Genomic DNA, 16,699 nt, shown 5'->3' on the forward strand with positions numbered 1-16,699 from the left:
CTTAAAACTCTAATTTAGAGCTGTTCTTTAGGAAGAAACCTGGGAAAGGGGTCCCAACACTTGTAAAAATCTGAAATTCATTGAAAAATGGTGTAGTCTTTGACCCATGTCGTAATTGTTGGATCTAAAAATGTATTTTAAGTGACTAAGAGGTAGCAGGTCTCTCTTTCTAATGGAATTGCCTGTTATTTACATAGTTAAAGTAACTTCCTCACCAGAGGGGCCAAAAGAACTTCATGCTACCAAAAAAAATTACTATCCTGTGCATCGCTACAGAATTCTGACTCTGCAAAAAACACACATTGAAAACACTCAGCAGACTGAACAACAAAAAATGTCAGTGTTGGAGAATTTAATTAAGAAGGTATTTCCTCCTGCAGACTTCCAACAGCATGCTGAAAATGGGCACAGACACATCTGTGTTGCGTGTGGCTTCCTCGCATACAGGAACATATTGAGACACTTAAGAAAAGCATCTCAGATGCCCTGCAAAGAAGCAAATGCTTGATTCTCAGACACAATCAAAGTAGGATTCAATCAGCCAGGTATTAATTGCCACTGCTCCTCAGAGAGAGTAAGCAAACATACAAAGAATAGAGGTGTTAACTTTATAAAGAATGGAAGGCAAGCCACAATCTACATTTTTAAGAGCTTCTAAAAGCAACAGACCACCCTCCCCATGGCATGGATTTGTATATTTGAGGCTACACATAGATGGATGGATAGATATGTGGATATCTGCATCTTTATCCCTATTTTATGCATCTATATTGCTTCAGCAATTACATCCATCCATCCATCCAATATGATTATACCTCACTTCATCAGAAGCAGAAAAGTATGGTTCCTTCATTTTGGAACACTAGATTATTTACCCCCAAATTTAACAGTCTTGATTATGTTGGCCTCTAGAAAGCCACTACACCTGTTATTGTGGACAGAGTTAAATATTAGAGAGCAGAGAGTTTAAATACTCATGATTTTTTTTTTTATTTAAAATCAGACTCAGGAGCTCTGGAATAGATTTCCTAGCTATTTTTTGATATGTTAGGCATTTCCAGAATTTCAATACTCAGTTTCTAAAATTAAATAATCTCAGATCTGGCCAGTATAAAAATGTATACAAAACCACATGAACAAAAAATACAAATGAAAACACCCTTTTTTTAAAGGATAAAGCTTTAAGAAACAAACAGTAAATGAAATAAAATTATGACAATAATTATGTATTCAAAAGAATAATGACAGGATAGTGAAGTACATTTGAAAGATGTATGCTTAACTGTAAAAGTATATCTCAATGGCCACAAATGCCACCAAGAGAATAACACATCAAAGTGCTTCCCTTTTCTCCCGTAGCCCCTGTCCTGTCCCATCTGCATGAGGGTTCTAGGGTTCCACTGTGTCCTTTTTACCCACAACCTATTCCTCAGATGGAACAAGAGGCAGCTTGAATATAAAAGATAATTCGTTCCATCAGCTCCCCTGCTTAACAGTTCTTAATGGCTTGGGAATTTTATTCTAAACAGTGCAGACTCCTTCCCTTGGCTGTCAAGGCATCGGGTAACTTGGATCACCGTGTGCCAGGCACACAGGTGTCTTATGCTGCTTGTTGGGAACTGAAGCCATCTTGTTTCTGGGTGTTTAACATCCTTCTTCCCATTGCCTAGGATGCTCTTTCCCTGGCCTTCAACACCCTTGTCTCACCCTTCGAATTGAATCCACATCACCATCCCATAAGGCTTCCATGACCACCGTGGTTTATACAGCCTCCTCCCCATCACCCTCACTCTCTCTGCCACCTCACTCTGTTGCTCACCTCCATGGCTCTTATCAGAGTCCAAGATTGTTATTTATTAGTTTACTTGTTTGTAGTCTTTCTTGGCTGCTAGAAGGTAAGGACTTTGGAAGCATGACCTTGATTTGCTCCCTCACGTTGGATTCCCTGGACCCAGAACAATGCCTGGTTTTGCTTTGTCTAATATCTAGAGCACAGGTGGCAAACACAAGGCCCACAGGCTGAATCCAGCCCTCCACCTTGTTTTATCCCACCGGGAAGCAGCACCGAGCTCCTTGCCCATAGTTAAGGAGTAGTTACATTTACACAGTCCTAAAGTAACATTTGGCCCTTTGAAGGCAACTGCGAGGCTGAGGTGAGTCCTGGTGAAAATGAGTTTGACGCCCCTCATAGAGAATTGATTAGAGGATGGCCAAGACAGGAGTAGTGAGAACATTCAAGAGGTGATTACAAGAATTGACATGAAGAATGATAGTCTCTATGACCTTGGTGAGGGAGGGAGAGGGCGGGGCAGGTGGGAGAGATCTTCAGGAGACAGAATCAGCAAGACTTAATAATGGGTTGGATATGGGAGATGTTAGAAGTGGTATCTAGGTTTCCCCCTTGATTGCGAATTTCCTAAACACATTTCTTCTTCCATAAGTTTATATGATTAGTAACAAGTGTTCTATAAAATCAGCCTGCCACTGACCACAGCTGGTAGGTACCAGGAGTGATATATTCGTACATAAGCCCTAAGTAGGTGGACAAGACATTTTGCTTTTTCTAGGGCAGTCCTGGACTATTGTCCCTGCATAATTACTTATACTACCTCCTTTCCCTCTCCTTTCCCACTTTTGAGACGGAAAAGTGGATAATAACTTTTCTGGTCTGGATAATAACTTATATGGTCACATTAGGCATGTAAGGAGGTTAATTGCCCCTAAAATTATCTGGTATGTACTCTGTGTAACAGGAGTACCCGATGTTGAATGGTGACTAAGCCAATAAAATGTAGCTTCTAGGAACACAATAAACACTAGGTGAACGAAGAGAGAGTGGGCAACGGTCCACATGAGGTACATGCTCCAGAGCTGGACTCACTGTGAGAGTAAGGCTAAGCACCTCCCCTCCTTGAATCCAGCTAATTCCATTCCTGAGAGTCATTGGAGCTAATCTCTTCCTCCTCGCTAATGAGCTTAAGTGGCAAAATTGCCACCCGAAGGCACAAGTGTCAAGTGGGTGGTGGTTTGCAAGGACTTGCCTGTCATCAATAGGAAGCTGCACTAAGAAAATCTTCACCAGTGGTGAGGCTCCTCAACCTGTGATGGAGAATCGAAGACCAACGAGACTAAAATTAGAGCCCCTGCTGTTTCTGAGAGCTCCCAGCCCGCCTAGCGACCATGGAGTCTAAGGGGGGGCCGAGACAGGAGCTGCTGAGCCTGGGCAGCAAGGAAGATCCGAGGCCCAAACATTTTTCAGACACACAAATCCAAGGCTTTGGAGATACTTCAAAATTAGAAGTCAAGTGGTTTTATAAGTGACTAATTTTAAGGTTTTATGGCTCAATAATGTCTTAGAAATCAACATGAAATTCTCATGTTTCTTAATTTTTGGTCTCAGCTTTCAATGGGTCATTGGTCTATAAGCAGCTCTTATACATTTCCTCCTCCCCTATGTTTCCATTGAAAAAGAAATTCTAGTTGTGACTCCACTGGGCATTTCCCAAATACAAAAGAGTACATAATACTGTGATTTGACTGATGTGCACGAGAGAAGTCTAACTTGCAGGGGTGTCCAACCTGCGGCCAGTGGGCCTCATGCAGCCCAGGATGGCTATGAATACAGCCCAACACAAAATCATAAATTTACTGAAAACATCATGATAGTTTTGTGATTATGTGTTGCAATGTATTTAACACGTGGCCCAAGACAAGGCTTCTCCTTCCAGTGTGGCGCAGAGATGCCGAAAGGGTGGACACCCCCGAGGGTTTCTAGTCAGGCACATACTGTTCTGAGTAACTGAGAAAATGCTCTGTATACCTCCAAACTCTAGCTTGTGGAGTTTATATGATATTTCATTCATTTAGCCTTTTATAAAATGATAAAAAGTCTCTCTTTTCTCCTTCTGTGGCCACCACCTAGAGAAACCCAGCACTGGGGTGGAAGGTAGATCTTAGTTTGACTGAGAGAAAGTGTACAGGGTTTTCAAACTACCCCCTTTCAAAGCGGAATCCTTGACTATAACTGCATTCACTGGGAGTTCAGCTCTATGATGCAATAATAGAGTTTCAGAAATTGAGAAAAGTACTTATGTAAATAAAACTCAAGCACCGAAGACTTATACAACTTCCTATCTTTAAAAAATTGTAGCTGTAATACATATATTGTAAATGTAATATGTGTGTACATAGTAATGAAACGAAAACAAAAGGAACAGGGGCTACAGTAAATTGCAAGGTACTCCAGGTATTTAAATCCAATAAAAATATCATTATTGGCAAGATTTATTAAAGCGTCATTGGGAAAAGCAGTACTGACATTTTTCGTTTTTTAGTTTCTCTCTCCATTTTTTCTCCCCTTAAATTAAAACTCACAGCCAAACAAAACCTCTGGCTGGACTGGAAGGAACACTATTCATTCCCCTGCTCTGACCTGATTAGTCGGAATGTTTTTTAAATGATGACTTTCCAGTCTGGGTCACCGCCAGAGAGAAAGGCCCCAAGTTAACGGTTGCATTGATTATGGCTCCGAGAGGCACATTAAAGAAATTTCAGTAACACTAAAAGAAATGCTGATCTTCTGAAAGAATTTTATTTAATGGATTTCTTAAAAATTAAGGGTTTTGGAAACTTGTCAAAAGTGTTTAAAATTCCACTTACAAGTTTGGCTGCCTAGAGACTTTGAGTGGTGAGAACTTTGTCATTTCTTAGTATAAAAAAGCTTCGACCTTGGACTCTGGGATCCTCGATCCCACCAGTGGGGGTCTTGATAGAACTGCAATTCTGGCTCGAACGTAGGACACTTTTACCACCCTGACTTCCCCTTGATGAATGTCGTCTGTCATCACTTCCCCAAGTGCCCTTCCTGGGTGGCTGTTTCTCTCTGTCTCTGCTTTTGAAAGCTGCACTCGGAGAAAATCAAGAGAAAAGGTGTTGACAAACTTTGGAATGTTTGGTTGGCACAGAGGGATGGGAATTTGCACAGAACTCTTATTGGGCAAATTTCTCTCAGCTTCCGGGCAGGGAAGTTCTGGTGCTGAGTGTCAAGTGCAGGAAGCTAACAACAGATTAGCCGTGGACTCTTCACTCTCTCCCACTCGTACGTATTCTGTAAAGCTCTTCAGTCTGTATTTGCAGCAGGGGAGGGCCACAGAAGTAAGCTCCTATTCCTCACCAAATTCTTCCATTTTGAAATTGGCCAGTATAACGATGTGGTGGCTTATTCACGACTGAGACCTGTGCAAAAATCATAGCCCACTCAGGACTTGTGAACGGTGTTCAGGGATGAGAAGCAGAGTTACTTTCTCCTCTGTTCTTACTAAAGTTTGGTGGCTATGCTTTACGCCATGGCAAGTGAGCTTTCATTAGATGTCAGAGTAGTTCCTGTTATTTAAAGTGGTAGTGAATGATCATTTTTCTCAATCCCGTCTCATCTCCTAAACTTTCTTATGTGTGCTTGAACCAAGCAGTCATACTCCCTTTCAAGTGCCCCATGTCTCTCTGTAAATGTCTGACCTGGGTTGGCATAGAGAAATTGATGATCTTAAATGACATTTCATTTGCATGAGGCCTAGTGATGAAAAGAGGGAGGGTCAAAACCAAGAACTTGTGGAATATTAAAATGGTAAAGACAGAGGTCAAATTGATTGTCTGAGACTTGGTGTCTAGCATTTAAAACTCCACCCCCACCCCCACAATCATTCCTGGGCTTGGACCTGTTATTGGCAGGCCAATACAGTCGAGATTACTTCCCACAGCCGCAAAGTGGAGAACTGGCCACAGAGTAAAGGGGGCAGCAGTACTGACCACAGAACCCACGCCCGTCACACTGATCGTGTGTTCCCTGTGAGTGATGATGAGCAACTTCTGATTTTCCCCCACCCAAAATCATGGCACTATGTATTCGTAGCTGGTTGGTGGTACAGGGAGCACCTAGTTTTATTTTACTTTGATTTATTATGCTTCACGGGTATTGTGTGTTTTGTTTTGTTTTTACAAATGGAAGGCAAGACCCTCCACCAGCAAAAAGATTACAATTCACTTGATTGTGGTGATCTGGTAGTGAACCTGTCATATCTTCAAGGTGTGCCATGTATTTCTACAGCCACTGTTTTGACTATGTGTTAAGGTCAAAGGACCTGATAACTTCCTTTCAATCACAACAAAATTTTGATACCTGTGATCTGAGTCTCCTGCTAGCTATACCAGTATGGCTGACCTGATATTTACTAGACTCTACCTAAGGCCATCTCCCACTCTTGGCCCGCCTGTCTTTGGGGTTTGCTATCCTCTTTATTCAATGCAAGGAATTACTTTCTTCTTAATTTTATCATATTGCTCAGGTCTTTTTAAAATCTTAAAAACAAGCTCTTGCATGAAGCCTTCCTGGGATCGTTGGTTCCATTTTTGAGGCCAGAAACAATAGCCTCTGGTTCACTTTCTTGGGGAATGCATGCTCACAAACTCTGTGCTTCCATCTCCTGGTATGGCGCATCTCCTGTTTCACTGAAAGCTCTTGAAAACTGTCCTTAGACACTTAAGGAGCCTAGTAGTTTATCAAACTGGATTAGAGGGTGAAGGTAGTGAACTGTGTGTGCAGTTTGCCCTGGCAGAAAGAATATTTTATTACTGGCACTGTTTAGAATTACTAGTGCATGGTAATAGTAAAAAGCAGCCCAATTTTCAGGTGGTATCATTATTGTTTCTAAATGCTACAGAGACCATGGACTCCCTTATTAAATGCCAACCTTGCCACCCTGTGTATGGCTCTGCTCAAAGCAGCTCCAAAATGACCAAGTTCTATTAAAAAACACACAGCAATCTTTTAGGATCCTCATTACTGAAGCACACATTTTACCCTATTGTCGAGAAATGTCAATGCCTGTAGGAAAAAGAGCCAAGCACCCTGTGCACAGAGGCAATCCCAGGCACCAAACGGTGCAAAATATACTTGCACCGACTGCCATGTCCTAGCCTTTTCCTTCTGTGTTAACACCAATGAAACACAGACACTAACCACTTTTCAAAAGTAGAGTCTATAAATACTTACATTGCCCTTTAATTTGGTTGCTTTGTGCCCACTGTACCCAGCTGAATCTCTTTGGGGGTCTCCCCATTTTTTAAGTAAAACTAATAACTCATTAAGATCAAGCCGAGTGGAAATATTTTTTTCTTGTCTTTTTCTGGGAACTTTCCTGAGGCCCAGGTTCCCCACATACAAGGTCATGTCCAATAGTTTGCCTTCTTATCACTGAAAACAATTTCAGGAACTTTTTCAGTCTTTCTTCCCCTGTGTACTCATTAGGGAGTGTGAAGAGCGTGAGAGTGTGTGCAAAGGCAAGTGCACAGGGTGGGTTTGGGACTAGGCCTGGAAAGACATATTCTATACCACTCACTGGTAGAACCCAGCCACATCCCACACCCAGCAGCAACAGAGGATGCGTGGCCAGGAAGAAAATGAAACAGAGGTCAGTGACCAATAAGTGTCTCTGCTCCACCAGCAGATGGTAAGAACCTCGAAAACAAGGTATGCTTAGTTCTGTTGCTGCCACAAGTCCCATGTGCAATATAGTACCTCCCACATGGGACAGTCTTAGTAAACCTTTGCCATCTGGATGCATTGAAAGTACTGGATGAACAATAAGGAAAGGAATGAGTTTAGAGTAAAATTCAAAGATTTTAACTCTTACCTCTAGCAGAATGGTTCGTCTGCTAAATCCAAGGGGCAACTTAGAAGATCCCATGAATGCTGATGCACTGTTAGCATTTGGTTGAGAATTTTAACACCAAGAACGATTTACAGAAATTCACTTAAATTGTTCAGTTTTTGTTAATTTTCTAAATAACCAGTTTATGCACACACACGTATTTGACTGTAGCTATTTGAATGTGTAAACATACGGAAAAAAATTTGGTTTCACATGGTTTTTTAGACCAAAGAGAGGACACATAAACATTTGTAATGAACAAAGGCAGCCTTATTCCATATGTTAATACAAGAGACTTTGGCATTAATGGAAGAAAATTTCCTCTGTGTTTGCAGTTTCCTTTGAAGGACCTTACTACTGCATGTCACCCGGAAAGCCTAGCAACCAGTTTTTAAGTCCTCACAAATCAATCAGTGCTAGGCAGTGGCCCACCCACATTGTGCCCTAATTCTAAGCATTCCTACTTGTGCCAGAAAGGGACACTGATGTAGAAGCACAGGAGATGTAGTTAATTCTCTCAGGAACAATATGAGAACAATGATTACTAATGGGCTACACTCTTAAGATCACAAGAGAATAGCCACAGATTAACATGCAAAAAAATGCAATTATCTCTAAATAACAGGCATTAGCAAACCAGAGTACTGCAGAGATGGATTGTTCCTACACACCAAAGAAACTGATGAAATCATCTCCTCTTCTATGCTCAAAGGTAAAGAGAAGAAATACACACATTATAAAAAAAAGTCATCAGGTCTTTCTTATTTAATACTGTGCTATTTTCTCTCCTGATGATGGACTGATAACATTACATGAAGGGTTATATAGGTAAGTCATGCTGTGTCAAATCATTGCTTAAATAGGATGTTTCTGAGCCACTCAACCTGGTATTATCCAACAAAATATAGATGATCAACGGGCATTAAAAACAAAGAATGAATAAACAACCAGAATGGTCCCCCACTTACCTGCAGAGTGTACTTGGATTCTGTTCAGCAGCTGTTTCAGTTCACTGTAGCTGCATCTGGATGTTGGCATCTAGATCACCATACTCCCAGTTGTTTGTTGTGGGTCCCATTGTACTTGAAAGTGCACTAGTTTAATACCTATGAACATGGGGGAGATAATGTAAGAACATCAGGATTGAAACTCTGCTCAGATCCATTGCCCAGCCAGTGGCTCCCATTTAACAATGAATCTTAAATCAGCAGCTCTCACACTTTAGGAGCACCAGAATCACCTGTGTGTTTATTCAAACCCAGGGCTAACTCCAGTCTGAGTTTCTGATCCAGTAAACCTGGGCTGGAGTCTGAGAATTGGCATTCTAGCTCCCAGGTGAGACTGATGCTATTGGTCCAGGATCTGAACTTTGAGATCCAATGTATTAAATTTAAAAATTAAACATCTAATTGCAGATCCTCCATATGCCTGGGAATAGAGAATAATAGATTTTTGCCTGTAAAGGGCCAGAAATGTTACCCAAACCACCACATCTTTATATTAGTATCTGTTATATCTATACTCAAAATCTTTTTTGTATATTTGAAATTTTTATTTTAATGTAAAAAATTCTAATTAACAGTAATTGGTAAGAGTGTTTGTTTGCAAAGTAAAATTTAAAAACAAGTGAACTGAACATTTAGTAGCTTTCAAATACAAATATAATCATAGCAAAATCAAGTAAAATAAATTATACAACTTTAAACATTAAACATAAATCCTCTTTCCCTTTTTGCTGCAAAGTAAAATAAAATTAGGGATACATTTATTTAAAATTTTAACCTCCCTAGTTCGGTCCCCAGTCAGGGCACGTGCAAGAGGCAGTCAGTCGATGTTTCTCTTTCATATGTCTGTTCCTCTTTCTCTCTTACTCCTTTCCCCTCTCTATAAAAAGGTCAATGAGCATGTTGCGGAATGAAGGTAAAATTTTTTTAATTTTTAAAAATAAAAATTTTAACCTCTTTCTCATCAACAAAATAAACAAAAAAAGTGAGCCTGATGCCTTCCTTATACTTGCTTAAAGAGTTTCTTTGAATATTTACCAGAATAACCCTGCATCTTTTTTAGAATCGTTTCCAGTCATTACCTTTAGGGAAAAAAATATCGGTTCCTCTTTGGCACAGTAACTTCTTTAGCTCTTCCTGATTCTGGGCCTGTCCCAGCATGCAACGGACATGTTGATCCCCAGTGACCAATAAACTCTCAAAGTTATGTTCACATGCTGATAGGCCCCACAGAAATCATCTATACTGGGTTAAATTCAGCTGTAGATGTTTTTGTTTGGCTGATACAGCACTTGAAGAAGACCTGCATCTGTGTGCACTTGGGAGGGGCGAGTCCTCTGAAGCCCGTACCTCCCCCTGAATAGCAGCTGACTCCACTCATTTATGTCACCTGCCTGCTCCCACTAGATTGCTGAAATTGCAGCACCTGAAGAACCCTCTCATTGAACAAACGGAAAACCATGGCTTGAAGAAATTAAGCATCTTCTCTGGAGGCACATGGGTAGCCAGTGCTGGAAAAGAATTGCAACTCATGGCTCCAGGCCCCCTCCTTAGGGTTTGCTACCTCCCCACATTTGGGGTCTCCACTGTGCCAACATAAACCATTAGCTTGGCCACCATGGTCACCAATCTTGCTCTCTGGGTCGCCCTGAACAGCACACATACCACAGTCATCCACATGGGTCTGTCAGACATGCCACGGCCGCCTGACCTACAGGGTGCCTTCTTCATCTTGAAAACTTTCTCAACATGGTACCTTTCTTCAGATTGTTTTGAAATGTGTTAAGGCTCCACTTCCCCTTTTTAGGTTTGTGGAGGAGGAAAATAGGTAAAAAAGTCCAGGGTAAAAAAAAATCACTAGAGCACTGGCTTTGGGGTTGGTGATGGAAATGGGGTGGACTTTCACAAAGGTATTCTTTAACAAACAAAAAACAAAATCAGACTTAAAAATCTCGTGGCACAGTCTTGTTTGAAAACATAGTCAGGGAAGATACAGTGTCTCCTTGGCTCTTAATTTGCCTGTTTGATCTGTTCTCCGGGTTTCTTTTGTCATCATTGCAGGGAGAGCATTCACCTGTTTGATTTTGACCTTCAAGCAAGTGACAGAGGTGGGAGGACCAAAAGTAGTGATTCTCAACATTACATACACATATCACCTGGGGGATTCTTTACCCTATAGCAGTGTGACCCCTGGGGGAGGGATTTCCGGTGAGCCTGAAATCTACATAATTCACCTGCACTTGCAGGTGTTTCTGATGCTAGTGGCATGAAGCACACTCAGAGAATGTGCTTGTGCTTTAGAGCAGTGCTTCTCAAATCTTAGTGTGCCCACCAGTCTCCATTAACATGTGGAGTCTGATTAAGCAGGTCGGAGGGCATTGTGAGGTTCTGTATTCTTCTCATACTCCTGGAAGATGCTGGTCCAGGAGATACTCTTCGGGTTGACAAGGGTTCAGAGCTCTGGTGTGGCAGCTGGGCATATTGCCTGGGTTCAAAACTCAGTGCTGCTCTCTGCTGCCTGGGAGTCTGGAGAAGTTACTTAACCTCTCTGTGCCTCAGTTCTCTCATCCCTGAATAGGATACACTTAATCCTATGATTTTTGTGAGGTTTCAATAAGATGATAAATGTAGAGCTCCTAGCACATAGGGAGGCTTAACAAATGTTAGCTATTATTGTCACTTCTGGGTATTACGCTTTGACTTTTGTGTTAAATATACAAAAAGACTGGTGGCTTGGCATATTGGGCTTGCTTGAGTGACCTGAATTCCATGCCCCTCTCCCCCACCCACCTCTTCTCCCTTCCCCCAAAAAGCTCGTCCCGAAGATGTCAAAATGGCCATTCACTCCTCTGAAACCAGAGGAGCCAGGAGAATAGCAAACTGACAGGCAACCTCAGTAGGGACAGGAGAGAGGGTATCAAGTTTTTGAGCTGTGCCCACGTTAACAGATTTGGAACTTCTTGAAGAGGTACCACGTCTCCCTGAAAAAACAAAACTCGAGCATTTTCTGCCACAAACATCTACAATCACAGCCCCCCCCACTAATACAGTTCCCTTCTGCCACCACCAAAAAGATTTGCCCTTATAAATCAGAAAAATTGCCTCAATTCCAGGTTGGCCAGCTAAGAAAAGTCCAGCCAGCAGCTCATCAGCCACTGTAGGTAAGGGTGGTGACAAGTGGGCAAAGTCCAGGATGTCTCGCTTCTTGGTTCCACAAGACTTACTGGTATAACATTGAGATGCGCCAGCCGGCTGACCCCCAGCTGAGCTGAGTCTCACCTCTTCGTTTTAATCACTGATTCTCACACCTTAGTCTGCTGGAGCATCTCCTAGGAAAAATTTTAAACTCACAGATACCAGACCACACTTCACAAGGTGCAGATTCAGTAGGTCTGAAATGAGTACTAGGTATCTATATTTTTTAACGGACATACCAGGTGATTCTGTAGCAGGCGGTTCATTCTCTGAGAAATAAAGCTTTTTAAAGAGTGAAGAATAAAGAATAAGGCTTAAACATGTGCTAGTTTCACAGGAGCAGCTGCCCAAACGTTGTTGAGTGGCCACACAGGTTAATTTTGTTCTATCGAATGACCTCAGACCAGTCACCATTGGTTGTGTGAGCAGTGACCAAGTGCTAATGACTTCATACTTCGTTTCCTCTTCACAGACCCGTTGTTACCACTCTCATCCTCACAGAGTAGAATAGAGTCTTGGCTCAGAGGGTTTAAGAAACTTGCGCAAAGTTTCACCCTGAGTTAGTGTCCACAGTGGGACTCCAGCCTGGACTCGTCTGAGCCTGAGTCAGAGCTTTTTCTAGTACTCTCTAAAGCAGAGCTCCTCACGCTTTAGAAAGTACTAGCTTTCCTGGGGGGCCTGTGAACACAGACTGCAGGCCCCACCCTCAGGGTTTCTGTGGCCATGGGTCTGGGCCAGCCCCGAGCGTTTGCCCTCCTGGTAAGTTCCCAGCTGTTCTTCCTGCTGTTGGGCTTGGAGAATGACAGCCCTAGAGTTAGCCGTTGGGTCTTTTTCGAGAAGTCTGATGCTGCATCTCTCTTGAGCAGCATCAGAGAGATGCTATTCATCCAGGACAATTTAGAAAAGCTTCCTTTTTTCCTTCAACTGTTGTTTAGCCAGTAAGTACATGACAAATGGCCATGAAAGTTGCTGTAAGCCAGTTCTTAAATGTCTTCGGGTGTTACTTTTAAAGTTGTAATACATCATCCCCTCCCCTCAAGCAGAAAGAACAATTCCCCTTTGTGGTGGCTCTTTCATAAGAATTCTTCTGCTTTACCTTTTATTTCTTTGCTTTAGAAATGATGAGCTGTCACACTGTGCTTCTGCTGCAGCTAAGCCCCGGTTAGCAAAATGTCCTTCTAATTAGTTCTGTCAAGCCAGGCGCTAAGGAAATAATCCAGGCCTCATGTCTCCTTTCTCCCGTAGTCTGATGATGGAATTCCAGCTGCGGTCTGGGTAGGTCTTCCCTTTAAGTTAATGACCCTGCCTTGTCTCCTGGGACTTCTGGGGTGTACTCATACTGGGGACAGCCACATCCACCTTAGTCGGGAGCACAGACTGCTGTGAGAGGAGGGAATATTTCAGCTGTTGTTCCTTTTGTTTTTCTCAAGGAATCGCATGTGTGGCCTGCTGAGCTATTTCCACAACAAGCTGAAGAAACACAAGGGTGACCCTGTGGAGTTTCTGAAGGGTCTGATGGATACTCTGGGAAAGATGAAATTGGCAACTCAGAGTCAAAAGTCTCCACCGACTTTGTCCTCTCTTGATGCTTCGTGCACCTTCTACACACCTCTATCTTCAGCAATAAAGCCGTGTCACCAAGGCCCCTTCTTTCGCAGAATTCAAAGTACAATTTGATTTGATAATAGTTTAGCTGACCTTCTTTATGACTCTTCAACTCAGTCCACCAGCATGGCCCGTGACAGGGTAGTGTATGGATGAATTGGGAGCCCTGGATGTCAAGTGCACCGTGTCACCATGAAGTCAGGCTAGCCAACTGTCAAGCGGAAATATTTGTGCCTGTTGCACTGGATGGAATGAAAGGAGAGGATGAAACAGCTCATTATACATGAAAGTGTCTAGAATGTGTAGGCCCTTAGAAAATATTAATAGAACCTGTGTCCCCCTAGGTACCTAAGTCCATTTCTCAAATCTTTTTCTCTGGGAAAAACATTTGCCATGGTAATAAAATCTGATTCAGGATTCAGCAAAATTCAGACGCACATCAGTGGGAGGCAGTTGAGCATTCAGGCTAATGACTCGGACCTGAGCGCATGCCTTTGGCGCTGCTGCTCACTCGTGGTATAACTGGTGGGCTTACGGTCCCTGATTTTCAAGTTTGTCTCTTATACAGTTGTTATGAACATGAAATAATTGTGCATTAAGCTTTTAGTACAGTAATTCATAGTAAACACTCAGGAAGCACTAGTTATTTTACTGATAACTATTTGGGGGATATATGTGTATATACACACATATATGTGGATATATATATTCACAGTATTTTGCAAGTAAATTCAGGGATTTCATGGATTTCTTTGAAGCCTATTTATGCATAGACACTTGGGGCCCAATTATATATGATATAAAGTGTTTTCCATGTATTATGTTATTGATCCACTATCTGATGTGTTGGGCTTTGCAGTATATTTTTCCCTCTGTGCTCAGGTGATAGGTTTACAGACTTTCAAATGTACTCCTATGACAAACCAAATGTAACATCCTGTTGTCCTGAATGTGACAATCCTGAGTCTTGCAAATCCATTCAACTTCAGACCAAGCTCCAGTTACACGGCCTGGAATGGTACAAAGCTTTCCCGACATGTTCCTGTGGCATCATCCTCATCTTTCTCTCTGGCTCATCTCTGGTCTCTGCTGGCCCCTTGTATACTCCTTCTGTTATGTTCTGTGTCACCCCATATATAGCTAGAACTTGGTTCCCTTACTGGTTCTCACAAGAAATCTACATTGAGTATTTTGTGATGTTGGTGAAGTGTCACATTGTGGAGCACAACTTTTCACCATCCTCATCCTTCCCCTCCTCCTCTCTGGCACTTCGAGACATTATCTCCCTTTGCTTCGTTTATGTGTGGTCCACAGCCATATATAGGGCTGCGAAGGTACCACTTTCTATCCCACCCACTCATCAAGAATGGTTTTATCAGACAAATACAGCTCCTTTCCTAAGAGAAATTTGGTGGAAAAAAATTTCTCCCTCTAATTGCAGATGGATTAATGTCATATTTTATGTCTAATTTTATGCCCCAGTGCCTTAGGACAGTACCCACCATGTAATAGATGTTAATCTACTGGGGCAGTGGGGAAGGGGAGTGAGAGAGAGAGAGAGAGAGAAGAGAAAGAGGGGAAGAGGGGAAGAGGGGAAGGGAGGAAGGAGGAAAGAAATCCCTGAGCTTGTCCCAGACCCAGACCATGATTCCATTAGTCAGCTTAGTGGCTGGTCTGTAGGTGCCTGTTCTCCTGCTTATTACTGTAGCACAGGTTTTGTCCTTTGCTTTTCTTTCATGCCTAAAACCTCAGTGATTTTTCCCAAGCTAATTTTAGCCCTCACAATAGAGTCACACTGTGGTTCTGCCCCCCTTTCCCTTTCCTCATGAAGTAAGAAATTCACAACTCACTTCCTAATCCCCTCTCTGGTAATTAGTTGACTCAGGGGGCACCTCAAGAAGCCAGGAGCATGTTGTCTTTCATTTCCCCTCCTCCAAGTCTCTTCCCACTATTAACCTCACCTTCCTCAGCCAGAGCAAAAATTAATTGATATGCCTTCTTTCTCTGGACATCGTTTGTCTCTTCAACAGTTTTTATTTTTTTTAGAAGCTATCTCCTCAGTTCCTGTAAATTGTAGCCTTCCTAGTGTGGCCTTTCCCTTTCAGAGAGATATTATTGGAACCTGGGCTTGACTCTCCTTCAATTTAGAAGAGAAACAGAAATGTGGGCTTCTTCCCCCCTTTTCTGGGGACCTCTTCATGGAATTCTGGGAGAGATTGTGGCTGAACCTTTAAAACTGCATTACTCTGTGTTGTGTTGGGGAGGATCCAGGTTGAAGAAGTGCTGTGAATTAAACAGAGAAAAAGGAAGAAGAAAGCTACAGAAGCCACCAGCAACTTCCTGCTTTGGGGGAGGAAGGACCTTGCTTTGCACAGTGACACTCTGTCTGCCTCAGGCCCAGGGCGGCACAAGGAGATGAAAGAAAGTTGGGTCTTTCCCTGGCGAAGGTGGATTGAGACATTCAGACAGCTAACACTGAATCGAGTGGCCAGACTGTGGCCTGTAATTTAATCACACACAGGACTTACATTTCCACATAGTTTGTGCACTGTGTGTGTGAGTAGGAGGGACAGTTGCTTTTCATTTCTGTGTATCAGGTACTGAGCTGAATGTGTATAACGTGGTTTGAAGTCAGAACTATTCTGGAGTTGGTTGGAACTGGAGAACTGGTTGCTTGAATGTGTGTAGGGTTGAGGACACTGCAGCAGCTGATGACTGTAAAGAAAATGAGGAAAGGTTGCCTACAAATGTTGAAATGTTTGAAAGAATCCTCAAGACCTTTGGAAGATATTGGGAAGCTGCTCCATTCAGTCTGTTTATGTCAAGTTCTACACTAGATGACAAAGGCCAACCAGAAAGAAGACTCAGTCCTTGTCTCAAAGGGCACCATAGTCTGTAAAGGCAGACAGGAGTCACTGGATAATTAGAAGAATATGATGAAATAATTTGAATTTCCAGCAGTTGAGGAATTAAGGTAATTTTTTTAGTGGGTTATCATTAACATTATATTTGTTTTGAGTTGAGAATGCTTATGGTATAATATTATATCAAACAAAGAATAATCATTGCATGTATATATGACAACAGCTGTGTGAAAAAATAGTATCACTCTTCTAATTAAAACCCTTCAATATTTTCCCGCTGCCTTCAGGATACAACTGAACTTCTTCAAGTTGAAGCTCATAAGAC

General features: G+C 42.2%; 1 protein-coding gene across 1 annotated transcript in view; it reads left to right on the forward strand.

Moving 5' to 3' along the window:
• LOC118997337 (suppressor of cytokine signaling 2-like) overlaps nucleotides 1-13,453 on the forward strand; it is a 95,223-nt gene extending 81,770 nt beyond the window's left edge. Inside the window, exon 3 of the mRNA XM_037060918.1 lies at nucleotides 13,336-13,453. The gene's annotated coding sequence lies outside the window, so the exon portion shown is untranslated. The remainder of the gene's footprint in view (nucleotides 1-13,335) is intronic.
• Nucleotides 13,454-16,699: the final 3,246 nt, after the last annotated feature.

The sequence above is a fragment of the Sturnira hondurensis genome, unplaced genomic scaffold (assembly GCF_014824575.4).
Source record: "Sturnira hondurensis isolate 20B ecotype Veracruz unplaced genomic scaffold, ASM1482457v3 Scaffold0001120, whole genome shotgun sequence".
NCBI classification, from domain to species: Eukaryota; Metazoa; Chordata; class Mammalia; order Chiroptera; family Phyllostomidae; genus Sturnira; species Sturnira hondurensis.